Source organism: Entelurus aequoreus, linkage group LG15, assembly GCF_033978785.1.
Source record: "Entelurus aequoreus isolate RoL-2023_Sb linkage group LG15, RoL_Eaeq_v1.1, whole genome shotgun sequence".
Taxonomy (NCBI): Eukaryota; Metazoa; Chordata; class Actinopteri; order Syngnathiformes; family Syngnathidae; genus Entelurus; species Entelurus aequoreus.
The window spans coordinates 57,753,873-57,769,686 of NC_084745.1; the positions used below are offsets into that span (position 1 = coordinate 57,753,873).

The 15,814-nt window shown below is 37.0% G+C and overlaps 1 long non-coding RNA gene across 2 annotated transcripts; it reads left to right on the plus strand.

Annotated features, from left to right (window-relative positions):
- The first annotated feature begins 550 nt into the window (after positions 1 to 550).
- Positions 551 to 10,937, plus strand: LOC133630530 (uncharacterized). Of its 2 annotated transcripts, none has more exons than XR_009821274.1 (3): positions 551 to 661; positions 3,972 to 4,127; positions 10,629 to 10,937. It is a non-coding gene; the product is annotated as an uncharacterized LOC133630530 (long non-coding RNA). The 2 variants fall into 2 exon arrangements; XR_009821273.1 differs by having other exon boundaries at positions 564 to 661; positions 3,969 to 4,127.
- Positions 10,938 to 15,814: the final 4,877 nt, after the last annotated feature.

A 15,814-nucleotide genomic window follows, 5' to 3' on the forward strand; every position in this document is an offset into this window, starting at 1 on the left:
AGTTTGTTCCTCTATAAGAAGTTTGTTCCACTATAAGAATGTGCTAGAAGGTGAGTTATCTTCTGGAAGTGTCCCAGTGCTAAACAGTGTTGGAGCTGAGCACCCATTGACTTCAATGGGGGAGCTTGAAACTAGATCAGCTTTGTCCCGCCCACCGGAAGTTCGCTATCTCTGGCAGTGAGCGCAAAGTGGGCGTGGCCATGATGCTTGGGATGATGAATCTCTTTTTGATTGACAGGTGGGTAGTAATGTGCTACATTTCCTTCAGTAACTTTTTGGATAAATTGTACTTGTCAGAGTAGTTGTAATGCAACCTACTTTTTACTTGTACTGAAGTATTTATAAGAAACACTACTTTTGAGTCTCATTCTGATCCTTACATCACAATTATTTATCATCAATGAATTAAGGCGCGCAAAGAGTATTGGCAGGCACTGTCACGTGACTGTGTTTGACCAAGCCCTTCCACCAATCAAACGCAGCCTGGCAGTCACATGACCGTGTTTGACCAATCCAACGTCAATACAATGACGCGTCACTCCTCCCGCCACTCAGACGCAGCCTGACGTTGTCCGGCGCCGACATCCAGAGAGTGTTTGCCGACATCAAGAGAGTGTTGGCGGCCAACAAGCGCAGAGCAAAGATGTCGAAGATGAAATAGGTCAGTATTTTCAAGTCAATGGTCAAATCAAAGCAAGTGTCTTCCCAAAGAAGACGCTTTCATTCCCAGACATGAGACAACTGCTCGGCAGACATCTCCTACAAGAGTTGGCTGAGAACGCCATCTTTTTCAATGTCTCTGACGGTCCTAATGTGTCATTAAAACATGTAAACCCCCTCAAACTTTACCAAACACACTAACTAGCAGTGCAAACGTATACTTGTCTGTTAGCTCCGAAACTAGCTTATTAGCACCTAGCATTTTCTTCTTCTACTGTATGTATTGTTTCATGACCACAACAGGCTGGATTGAGCACAGTCGCCCCCCCTAGAGGCGAGCATGGACACTACAACTTCACATGTCGCTGTGAAAGTAGAAGAAACGGAATTATTTGGCAACTCAGACTAGTTTACAGCATAGAAAGGTGACAGACAAGTTAGCACACATCTTCAATGATTACTTTCAACTCGTAAAAAGAACATTTATATCATCTGTGTCAGTAGAAATGTTCACACTTCCTACTAGAGAAAACATGCTGCAGTAAATTGTATATCCATCCATCCATTTTCTACCGCTTGTCCCTTTCGGGGTCGCTGGAGCCTATCTCAGCTGCATACGGGCAGAAGGCGGGGTACACCCTGGACAAGTCGCCACCTCATCACAGAGCCAACACAGATAGACAGACAACATTCACACACTAGGGACCATTTATATGATTTGTATCATTTGCACACACACACACTCATTCTTGTATTTGTTACCTTCTTGAGACCTGAGAAAAATGCCTCCCTCTTTGGGACCACCCTTTCTAGATACTACTGTCACTACTCAACTGCCAAAAGAACTGTAGACACCTTAATATTTATTACTTCCTATACTGTGTTTACTGTATATACTGTTATACTATTTGACATTGCACTGGTACTGTATGTGACTACTGTACTTTTACTTGTACTGATACTTCTACCATAACTACTGGGACTTATTGTGCAACTTATTGTCTTGTAATTAATGTACATCAGAGCTATTCAAATTTTTAATTGTTTTGTATTTAGTGTATTAGATTCAGCAACTAGTGTTTGGATCCCACTGTACGCAATATCTGAAGAGCATAGAAAAAAGCATTTCACTGTGGTGTACTCTGCATGTGACCAATAAAACCTTGAACCTATATAAAGATGTGTATTTACAACATTAATAATGTATACATACAGGTAAAAGCCAGTAAATTAGAATATTTTGAAAAACTTGATTTATTTCAGTAATTGCATTCAAAAGGTGTAACTTGTACATTATATTTATTCATTGCACACAGACTGATGCATTCAAATGTTTATTTCATTTAATTTTGATGATTTGAAGTGGCAACAAATGAAAATCCAAAATTTCGTGTGTCACAAAATTAGAATATTACTTAAGGCTAATACAAAAAAGGGATTTTTAGAAATGTTGGCCAACTGAAAAGTATGAAAATGAAAAATATGAGCATGTACAATACTCAATACTTGGTTGGAGCTCCTTTTGCCTCAATTAATGCGTTAATGCGGCGTGGCATGGAGTCGATGAGTTTCTGGCACTGCTCAGGTGTTATGAGAGCCCAGGTTGCTCTGATAGTGGCCTTCAACTCTTCTGCGTTTTTGGCTCTGGCATTCTGCATCTTCCTTTTCACAATACCCCACAGATTTTCTATGGGGCTAAGGTCAGGGGAGTTGGCGGGCCAATTTAGAACAGAAATACCATGGTCCGTAAACCAGGCACGGGTAGATTTTGCGCTGTGTGCAGGCGCCAAGTCCTGTTGGAACTTGAAATCTCCATCTCCATAGAGCAGGTCAGCAGCAGGAAGCATGAAGTGCTCTAAAACTTGCTGGTAGACGACAAAGGAGTCAGGGACCGCAGACGACAAAGGAGTCAGGGACCGCAGACGACAAAGGAGTCAGGGACCGCAGACGACAAAGGAGTCAGGGACCGCAGACGACAAAGGAGTCAGGGACCGCAGACGACAAAGGAGTCAGGGACCGCAGACGACAAAGGAGTCAGGGACCGCAGACGACAAAGGAGTCAGGGACCGCAGACGACAAAGGAGTCAGGGACCACAGGTGGCCCCTGTGCTGCACTTTGGACAACCCAGCTGTAGAAGCTAAGTGTTAATGTCCACTATAGTGTTAGTAGTGTAGTGTATTAGTTCATCCTATGCTCACATATGGTTGTCTTACGTCAGCACCAGAAGTGGTCAAATCAGATGTTCACCTGGCGGGGATGAATAGGGAAGTCCTTCTTTAGCTGCCATCTTGTTTGATCATATATTGCTGCCTTTGCACCTGTCAATCTTTACTTTTGTATGCACATGAAATCAACAAAAAATCCTGACTTTGGAGCAATGTTCACGGACTCTAGTATTTGGCTCTCTATTAGATGCAATGTTATTGGGACCATGATTTATGTCCTCACTCGTTCACACCTCCTCACATGGAAGATACTTTTCCTTCTTCATGTCTCAAGAAGGGTAGAAATACAAGAACACACACTGACCACGGTTGTAATCAAGTACTAAATACATCACAAGTTACTCCATTTTTCATGCTTTAGTAATTATTTTGATGACCACTTTTTACTCTGACGGCCTGGCTTGGTTGGTAGAGCGGCCGTGCCTGCAACTTGAGGGTTCCAGGTTCGATCCCCGCCACTGCTGTTGTGTCCTTGAGCAAGACACACTGCTTTGAATACAACGTAAAGATGTAAGGACTTTCATATATGTATATATATATATATATATATACATTTCATTATATAAATATACTTCACTTTTTACTTGAGTCATATTGTAGTAACAGTACTCTAACTTGAGTACAATTTTGGTGTACTCGACCCACCTCTGCATTACATAAAACATGGAAAAGTATTGCCTTGTGTACTTTTGATACTCACAGTATACACTTTTGTTATTACTGACTGTATAATTAATCATTTTATATGTTGCTCATGTGATCACTTGGTACTAGGCACAATCCTACCAAAACATAAATAAACGTTTTCCAGTATATATATATATATATATATATATATATATATATATATATATATATATATATATATATATATATATATATATATATATATATATATATATATATACGTGTGTGTGTATATATATATATATATATATATATATATATATATATATATATATATATATATAGTGTATATATATTTTGCACATGACTGCTGATTGGTTGTTGAAATGAGGTGCTGAATAGTAGAAATGCAATAAATGCCACATTCCAGGATCTTTATCTTCCTGTCCAAACAGCAGCTTTGCTCCCATGTCCCACCTTTGGCTCCCTGCTGTGAAGGAGGCCTATTGAGAGTTACCTGTGCCCCCTCCCACGCTCCAGGTGAGCACACCGGGGTCAGGCCACGCGCTTATCAGCCCCCCTCCCTTGCACTGCCTGCCGATCGATACGTGCAGGTGAGTATATGATCCTGACAAGGTGATAGCACACCTCACACACACACACACGCACACACACACACACACACACACACACACACACACACACACACACACACTGTGTGCACTCGCTGACTCACTGGCATTTTCCTGGCTTTGAACACACACACACACACTTATACACACACACACACTTATACACACACACACACAGCCAGGAGGAATGATTGCATGAGGTGGAGCTGCACCATCACAAAGTAGTTTCACTTGGCCTTAAAAAGAAGAAATATGATGTTTTAATCATCTTCTATTGATGATGTACACTTCCTGTCTGCTCTTACTAGTCTTCTGCTGCACTAACAACTAGTACTATAACTAGTCATGTATGTCCACTTTAACTAATAGACCCACACCTAACTAGTACTGTATGTCTGAACTAATATACCTACACCTAACTAGTACTGTATGTCCACTTTAACTAATAGACCAACATCTAACTAGTACTGTATGTCTGAACTAATATACCCACACCTAACTAGTAATGTATGTCCACTTTAACTAATAGACCAACACCTAACTAGTACTGTATGTCTGAACTAATATACCTACACCTAACTAGTACTGTATGTCCACTTTAACTAATAGACCAACATCTAACTAGTACTGTATGTCTTAACTAAAAGACCAACACCTAACTAGTAATGTATGTCCACTTTAACTAATAGACCAACACCTAACTAGTACTGTATGTCTGAACTAATATACCTACACCTAACTAGTACTGTATGTCCACTTTAACTAATAGACCAACATCTAACTAGTAATGTATGTCTGCTTAACTAATAGACCAACATCTAACTAGTAATGTATGTCTGCTTAACTAATATACCTACACCTAACTAGTACTGTATGTCCACTTTAACTAATAAACCTACACCTAACTAGTGATTTATGTCCACTTTAACTAATATACCCACACCTAACTAGTACTGCATGTCCACTTTAACTAATAAACCTACACCTAAATAGTAATGTATGCCCACTTTAACTAATATACCTACACCTAACTAGTACTGTATGTCTGATTAACGAATAGACCCACACCAACTAGTACTGTATATCTGCTTAACTAATACACCAACACCTATCTTGTACTGTATGTCTGCTTAACTAATAGACCAACACCTAACTAGTACTGTATGTCTGCTTAACTAATAGACCAACACCTAACTAGTACTGTATGTCTGCTTAACTAATAGACCAACACCTAACCAGTACTGTATGTCTGCTTAACTAATAGACCAACACCTAACTAGTACTGTATGTCTGCTTAACTAATACACCAACACCTAACCAGTACTGTATGTCTGCTTAACTAATAGACCAACACCTAACTAGTACTGTATGTCTGCTTAAACAATAGACCGAAACCTAACTAGTACTGTATGTCTGATTAACTAATAGACCAACACCTAACTAGTACTGCATGTCTGATTAACTAATAGACCAACACCTAACTAGTACTGTATGTCTGTTTAACTAATAGACCAATACCTAACCAGTACTGTATGTCTGCTTAACTAATAGACCAACACCTAACTAGTACTGTATGTCTGATTAACTAATAGACCAACACCTAACTAGTACTGTATGTCTGCTTAAACAATAGACCGAAACCTAACTAGTACTGTATGTCTGATTAACTAATAGACCAACACCTAACTAGTACTGTATGTCTGCTTAAACAATAGACCCACACCAACTAGTACTGTATATCTGCTTAACTAATACACCAACACCTATCTTGTACTGTATGTCTGCTTAACTAATAGACCAACACCTAACGAGTACTGTATGTCTGCTTAAACAATAGACCGAAACCTAACTAGTACTGTATGTCTGATTAACTAATAGACCAACACCTAACTAGTACTGTATGTCTGCTTAAACAATATATTGAAACCTAACTAGTACTGTATGTCTGATTAACTAATAGACCAACACCTAACTAGTACTGTATGTCTGCTTAAACAATAGACCGAAACCTAACTAGTACTGTATGTCTGATTAACTAATAGACCAACACCTAACTAGTACTGTATGTCTGCTTAAACAATATATTGAAACCTAACTAGTACTGTATGTCTGATTAACTAATAGACCAACACCTAACCAGTACTGTATGTCTGATTAACTAATATACCAACACCTAACTAGTACTGTATGTCTGCTTAAACAATAGACCGAAACCTAACTAGTACTGTATGTCTGATTAACTAATAGACCAACACCTAACTAGTACTGTATGTCTGCTTAAACAATAGACCGAAACCTAACTAGTACTGTATGTCTGATTAACTAATAGACCAACACCTAACTAGTACTGCATGTCTGATTAACTAATAGACCAACACCTAACTAGTACTGTATGTCTGTTTAACTAATAGACCAATACCTAACCAGTACTGTATGTCTGCTTAACTAATAGACCAACACCTAACTAGTACTGTATGTCTGATTAACTAATAGACCAACACCTAACTAGTACTGTATGTCTGCTTAAACAATAGACCGAAACCTAACTAGTACTGTATGTCTGATTAACTAATAGACCAACACCTAACTAGTACTGTATGTCTGCTTAAACAATAGACCCACACCAACTAGTACTGTATATCTGCTTAACTAATACACCAACACCTATCTTGTACTGTATGTCTGCTTAACTAATAGACCAACACCTAACGAGTACTGTATGTCTGCTTAAACAATAGACCGAAACCTAACTAGTACTGTATGTCTGATTAACTAATAGACCAACACCTAACTAGTACTGTATGTCTGCTTAAACAATATATTGAAACCTAACTAGTACTGTATGTCTGATTAACTAATAGACCAACACCTAACTAGTACTGTATGTCTGCTTAAACAATAGACCGAAACCTAACTAGTACTGTATGTCTGATTAACTAATAGACCAACACCTAACTAGTACTGTATGTCTGCTTAAACAATATATTGAAACCTAACTAGTACTGTATGTCTGATTAACTAATAGACCAACACCTAACCAGTACTGTATGTCTGATTAACTAATATACCAACACCTAACTAGTACTGTATGTCTGCTTAAACAATAGACCGAAACCTAACTAGTACTGTATGTCTGATTAACTAATAGACCAACACCTAACTAGTACTGTATGTCTGAACTAATATACCTACACCTAACTAGTACTGTATGCCCACTTTAACTAATATACCTACACCTAACTAGTACTGTATGTCTGATTAACGAATAGACCCACACCAACTAGTACTGTATATCTGCTTAACTAATACACCAACACCTATCTTGTACTGTATGTCTGCTTAACTAATAGACCAACACCTAACTAGTACTGTATGTCTGCTTAACTAATAGACCAACACCTAACTAGTACTGTATGTCTGCTTAAACAATAGACCGAAACCTAACTAGTACTGTATGTCTGATTAACTAATATACCTACACCTAACTAGTACTGTATGTCTGATTAACGAATAGACCCACACCAACTAGTACTGTATATCTGCTTAACTAATACACCAACACCTAACCAGTACTGTATGTCTGCTTAACTAATAGACCAACACCTAACTAGTACTGTATGTCTGCTTAACTAATAGACCAACACCTAACTAGTACTGTATGTCTGCTTAAACAATAGACCGAAACCTAACTAGTACTGTATGTCTGATTAACTAATAGACCAACACCTAACTAGTACTGTATGTCTGATTAACTAATAGACCAACACCTAACTAGTACTGTATGTCTGTTTAACTAATAGACCAATACCTAACCAGTACTGTATGTCTGCTTAACTAATAGACCAACACCTAACCAGTACTGTATGTCTGCTTAACTAATAGACCAACACCTAACTAGTACTGTATGTCTGTTTAACTAATAGACCAATACCTAACCAGTACTGTATGTCTGATTAACTAATAGACCAACACCTAACTAGTACTGTATGTCTGTTTAACTAATAGACCAATACCTAACCAGTACTGTATGTCTGCTTAACTAATAGACCAACACCTAACTAGTACTGTATGTCTGATTAACTAATAGACCAACACCTAACTAGTACTGTATGTCTGCTTAAACAATAGACCGAAACCTAACTAGTACTGTATGTCTGATTAACTAATAGACCAACACCTAACTAGTACTGTATGTCTGCTTAAACAATAGACCCACACCAACTAGTACTGTATATCTGCTTAACTAATACACCAACACCTATCTTGTACTGTATGTCTGCTTAACTAATAGACCAACACCTAACGAGTACTGTATGTCTGCTTAAACAATAGACCGAAACCTAACTAGTACTGTATGTCTGATTAACTAATAGACCAACACCTAACTAGTACTGTATGTCTGCTTAAACAATATATTGAAACCTAACTAGTACTGTATGTCTGATTAACTAATAGACCAACACCTAACTAGTACTGTATGTCTGCTTAAACAATAGACCGAAACCTAACTAGTACTGTATGTCTGATTAACTAATAGACCAACACCTAACTAGTACTCTATGTCTGCTTAAACAATATATTGAAACCTAACTAGTACTGTATGTCTGATTAACTAATAGACCAACACCTAACCAGTACTGTATGTCTGATTAACTAATATACCAACACCTAACTAGTACTGTATGTCTGCTTAAACAATAGACCGAAACCTAACTAGTACTGTATGTCTGATTAACTAATAGACCAACACCTAACTAGTACTGTATGTCTGCTTAAACAATAGACCGAAACCTAACTAGTACTGTATGTCTGATTAACTAATAGACTGAAACCTAACTAGTACTGTATGTCTGCTTAAACAATAGACCGAAACTTAACTAGTATTGTATGTCTGATTAACTAATAGACTGAAACCTAACTAGTACTGTATGTCTGCTTAAACAATAGACCGAAACCTAACTAGTACTGTATGTCTGATTAACTAATAGACCAACACCTAACTAGTACTGTATGTCTGATTAACTAATAGACCAACACCTAACTAGTACTGTATGTCTGATTAACTAATAGACCGAAACCTAACTAGTACTGTATGTCTGATTAACTAATAGACTGAAACCTAACTAGTACTGTATGTCTGCCAGAGTGTGTGTGTGTGTGTGTGTGTGTGTGTGTGTGTGTGTGTGTGTGTGTGTGTGTGTGTGTGTGTGTGTGTGTGTGTGTGTGTGTGTGTGTGTGTGTGTGTGTGTGTGTGTGTGTGTGTGTGTGTGTGTGTGTGTGTGTGTGTGTGTGTGTGTGTGTGTGTGTGTGTGTGTGTGCGTGCGTGTGTGTGTGTATTTGGTTAAAGGCGTTGGGAGTATGAACTCCTTAATCACTCATGTTTGACACAAACACACACACACTGATCGACCTGTTCCATGTTACATATTAACCACACACACACACACACACACACACACACACACCCTTTTCCTTTTCTGTTTGCTTCTTGTTCATTCAATAAGTAACTCCATGAGTCGCACAATGCAAGTGTAGATGGGAACACATGCGCGCGCACACACACACACACACACACACACACACACACACACACACACACACACACACACACACACATGCCTCAAAACAACAGCTACAAAAACAATGAAGGCACACAACTTCAGTCCAGAGTATACTAGAGCATACTTGCCAACCTTGACACCTCCCAATTTGGGAGATTGGGGGTGCGTGGTTGAGGTGGGCGGGTAGCGGGGGTGTATATTGTAGTGTCCCGGAAGAGTTAGTGCTGCAAGGGGTTCTGGGTATTTGTTCTGTTGTGTTACGGTGCGGATGTTCTCCCGAAATGTGTTTGTCGTTCTTGTTTGGTGTGGGTTCACAGTGTGGCGCATATTTGTAACAGTGTTAAAGTGGTTTATACAGTGTGACCTGTATGGCTGTTGAGCAAGTATGCCTTGCATTGACTTATGTGTGTGTAAAAGCCGCATATATTATGTGACTGGGCTGAGGAAAAGCGGAGGTGAGGACATGTTGTAGAGGACACTAAAGGCAGTACCTTTAAGGCACGCCCCCAATAATGTTCGGGACAATGGTTGCCCCGGCACATTTTCGGGAGGGGCACTGAAATTCTGAAGTCTCCCGGGAAAATCGGGAGGTTGAAACCGATACCGATCATTTCCGATATTACTTTTTAAAGCATTTATCTCTAATTCTGTCCATAACTTTTATGGACATAATTTGTAGGCACAGTCAGGGCGTTGAGGGGGTCTGCTTTGGTGGCAGCAGGATTAGGTCTCTGCTTTTTGCAGAGGACTAGGCGCAGTCAGGGCGTTGAGGGGGTCTGCTTTGGTGGCAGCAGGATTAGGTCTCTGCTTTTTGCAGAGGACTAGGTGCAGTCAGGGCGTTGAGGGGGTCTGCTTTGGTGGCAGCAGGATTAGGTCTCTGCTTTTTGCAGAGGATGTGGTCCTGATGGCTTCATCTGCCCAGGATCTTCAGCTCTCACTGGATCGTCTGCAGCCGAGTGTGAAGCGACTGGGATGAGAATCAGCACCTCCAAGTCCGAGTCCATGGTTCTCGCCCGGAAAAGTGTGGAGTGCCATCTCCGGGTTGGGGAGGAGACCTTGCCCCACTATTTCAATGTTTATATTACTACTATTATATTATGACTATTTCAATGTTTATATAACTACTATTATGACTATTTCAATGTTTATATAACTACTATTATGACTATTTCAATGTTTATATTACTACTATTATGACTATTTCGATGTTTATATTACTACACTATTATATTATGACTATTTCAATGTTTATATTACTACTATTATATTATGACTATTTCAATGTTTATATAACTACTATTATGACTATTTCAATGTTTATATAACTACTATTATGACTATTTCAATGTTTATATTACTACTATTATGACTATTTCAATGTTTATATTACTACACTATTATATTATGACTATTTCAATGTTTATATTACTACTATTATGACTATTTCAATGTTTATATTACTACTATTATGACTATTTCGATGTTTATATTACTACACTATTATATTATGACTATTTCAATGTTTATATAACTACTATTATGACTATTTCAATGTTTATATTACTACACTATAATATTATGACTATTTCAATGTTTATATTACTACTATTATATTATGACTATTTTAATGTTTATATTACTACACTATTATATTATGACTATTTCAATGTTTATTACTATTATTATATTATGACTATTTCAATGTTTGTATTACTACTATTATATTATGACTATTTCAATGTTTATATTACTACACTATTATATTATGACTATTTCAATGTTTATATTACTACATTATTATATTATGACTATTACAATGTTTATACTACTACTATTATATTATGACTATTTCAATGTTTATATTACTACACTATTATATTATGACTATTTCAATGTTTATATTACTACTATTATATTATGACTATTTCAATGTTTATATTACTACTATTATATTATGACTATTTCAATGTTTATATAACTACTATTATGACTATTTCAATGTTTATATTACTACACTATTATATTATGACTATTTCAATGTTTATATTACTACACTATTATATTATGACTATTTCAATGTTTATATAACTACTATTATATTATGACTATTTCAATGTTTGTACTACTACTATTATATTATGACTATTTCAATGTTTATATTACTACTATTATGACTATTTCAATGGTTATATTACTACACTATTATGACTATTTCAATGTTTATATTACTACACTATTATATTATGACTATTTCAATGTTTATATTACTACTATTATGACTATTTCAATGTTTATATTACTACACTATTATATTATGACTATTTCAATGTTTATATTACTACTATTATATTATGACTATTTCAATGTTTATATAACTACTATTATGACTATTTCAATGTTTATATTACTACACTATTATATTATGACTATTTCAATGTTTATATTACTACTATTATGACTATTTCAATGTTTATATTACTACACTATTATATTATGACTATTTCAATGTTTATATAACTACTATTATATTATGACTATTTCAATGTTTGTATTACTACTATTATATTATGACTATTTCAATGTTTATATTACTACTATTATGACTATTTCAATGGTTATATTACTACACTATTATGACTATTTCAATGTTTATATTACTACACTATTATATTATGACTATTTAATGTTTATATTACTACTATTATGACTATTTCAATGTTTATATTACTACTATTATGACTATTTCAATGTTTATATTACTACTATTATATTATGACTATTTCAATGTTTGTATTACTACTATTATATTATGACTATTTCAATGTTTATATTACTACACTATTATGACTATTTCAATGTTTATATTACTACACTATTATATTATGACTATTTCAATGTTTATATTACTACACTATTATGACTATTTCAATGTTTATATTACTATTATTATGACTATTTCAATGTTTATATTACTACACTATTATGACTATTTCAATGTTTATATTACTATTATTATGACTTTCAATGTTTATATTACTACACTATTATGACTATTTCAATGTTTATATTACTACACTATTATATCATGACTATTGTGGCTAATTTAATTTGCAACATTATCTTGTGTTGTTTTTTATATACTTTTCATTGGCATATTTATCTCATTTTAGTGTTTAATATTATTCTGATATTACTTGTGGATAATTTATGTGAATGAAGTCACATTAAGGTCAACTTGTTTACTGGCACTTATTTTTGATTGGCTCATTATCTTATTGTTGATATTATTTGTGGATAATGTATTTCAATACCGGTCTATTTTGATAGTTTAGTTTTCTTGGTATTTTAGATTTTGGTTGAATATTTTTTTATTAGCATATTTGATGGGCTGCTTTGTACACTATTATCATCTATTACATCATGTGTTTAATTGTGTGCTGGTTCTTGTAGTCGTGTCATTGTGGCAAAGTCAGTTTGAAGGAACACCACTGATTGATCAAGTGTTCATCATCTCTCCAGAGGAGCATGTCTGAGGTGTTATCTCCACACTTGATGTTATCTCCATGTGCAGATGATTGGAGGAGACATCAGTACTCTTCTTCTTTGGCTGGCCCACATTATTTCTATGTCACCCATTTGAAGAGATGCAGTTGTAGATGTTTGATTTCATCAATCATCGATGACACGGATCAGAAAGAAGTCCAACTACTTGAATATCTGATGTTACCCAAACAAAGACTTCATGTTTGTGCTGGACATGTTGACCAAGTTCCCTTCAACAAAAGGCTGTTATAGAATCATGAGACTTGTGTTATAGGACCACTGAGTTAGTTAATTCTACACTTGGTCTCAATGCGCCTTAACACAACAGAAAGGTTGTTAGGACCACTAAGTTAGTTAAGTCTACACTTGGTCACAATGTCCCCTACATTAAGGTTGTACTGCCCTCTAGTGTTACGACCACTGAGTTAGTTCACCCTACACTTGATCACAATGTCCCCTAACACAACATTATGGTTGTACTGCCCTCTAGTGTTAGGACCACTAAGTTAGTTAAGTCTACACTTGGTCACAATGTCCCCTAACACAACATTATGGTTGTACTGCCCTCTAGTGTTAGGACCACTAAGTTAGTTCACCCTACACTTGGTCACAATGTCCCCTAACACAACATTAAGGTTGTACTGCCCTCTAGTGTTAGGACCACTAAGTTAGTTAAGTCTACACTTGGTCACAATGTCCCCTAACACAACATTAAGGTTGTACTGCCCTCTAGTGTTAGGACCACTGAGTTAGTTCACCCTACACTTGGTCACAATGTCACCTAACACAACATTAAGGTTGTACTGCTCTCTAGTGTTAGGACCACTAAGTTAGTTAAGTCTACACTTGGTCACAATGTCACCTAACACAACATTAAGGTTGTACTGCCCTCTAGTGTTAGGACCACTAAGTTAGTTAAGTCTACACTTGGTCACAATGTCACCTAACACAACATTAAGGTTGTACTGCCCTCTAGTGTTAGGACCACTAAGTTAGTTAAGTCTACACTTGGTCACAATGTCACCTAACACAACATTAAGGTTGTACTGCCCTCTAGTGTTAGGACCACTGAGTTAGTTGAGTCTACACTTGGTCACAATGTCCCCTAACACAACATTATGGTTGTACTGCCCTCTAGTGTTAGGACCACTGAGTTAGTTGAGTCTACACTTGGTCACAATGTCACCTAACACAACATTAAGGTTGTACTGCCCTCTAGTGTTAGGACCACTAAGTTAGTTAAGTCTACACTTGGTCACAATGTCACCTAACACAACATTAAGGTTGTACTGCCCTCTAGTGTTAGGACCACTAAGTTAGTTAAGTCTACACTTGGTCACAATGTCCCCTAACACAACATTATGGTTGTACTGCCCTCTAGTGTTAGGACCACTGAGTTAGTTGAGTCTACACTTGGTCACAATGTCCCCTAACACAACATTATGGTTGTACTGCCCTCTAGTGTTAGGACCACTAAGTTAGTTAAGTCTACACTTGGTCACAATGTCACCTAACACAACATTAAGGTTGTACTGCCCTCTAGTGTTAGGACCACTAAGTTAGTTAAGTCTACACTTGGTCACAATGTGCTCTAACACAACATTAAGGTTGTACTGCTCTCTAGTGTTAGGACCACTAAGTTAGTTAAGTCTACACTTGGTCACAATGTCCCCTAACACAACATTATGGTTGTACTGCCCTCTAGTGTTAGGACCACTAAGTTAGTTAAGTCTACACCTGGTCACAATGTCCCCTAACACAACATTAAGGTTGTACTGCCCTCTAGTGTTAGGACCACTGAGTTAGTTCACCCTACACTTGGTCACAATGTCACCTAACACAACATTAAGGATGTACTGCTCTCTAGTGTTAGGACCACTAAGTTAGTTAAGTCTACACTTGGTCACAATGTCACCTAACACAACATTAAGGTTGTACTGCCCTCTAGTGTTAGGACCACTAAGTTAGTTAAGTCTACACTTGGTCACAATGTCACCTAACACAACATTAAGGTTGTACTGCCCTCTAGTGTTAGGACCACTAAGTTAGTTAAGTCTACACTTGGTCACAATGTCACCTAACACAACATTAAGGTTGTACTGCCCTCTAGTGTTAGGACCACTAAGTTAGTTAAGTCTACACTTGGTCACAATGTCCCCTAACACAACATTATGGTTGTACTGCCCTCTAGTGTTAGGACCACTGAGTTAGTTGAGTCTACACTTGGTCACAATGTCCCCTAACACAACATTATGGTTGTACTGCCCTCTAGTGTTAGGACCACTGAGTTAGTTAAGTCTACACTTGGTCACAACACCAAAATGATTCCCGGGCGCGGCGCCGCTGCTGCCCACTGCTCCCCAAGGGGATGGGTCAAATGCAGAGGACAAATTCACCACATCTAGTGTGTGTGTGACAATCATTGGTACTTTAATCTTAAACAATAAGGTTGTTAGGACCACTGAGTTAGTTAAGTCTACACTTGGTCACAATGTGCTTTGAGTTAGTTAAGTCTACACCTGGTCACAATGTCACCTAACACAACATTAAGGTTGTACTGCCCTC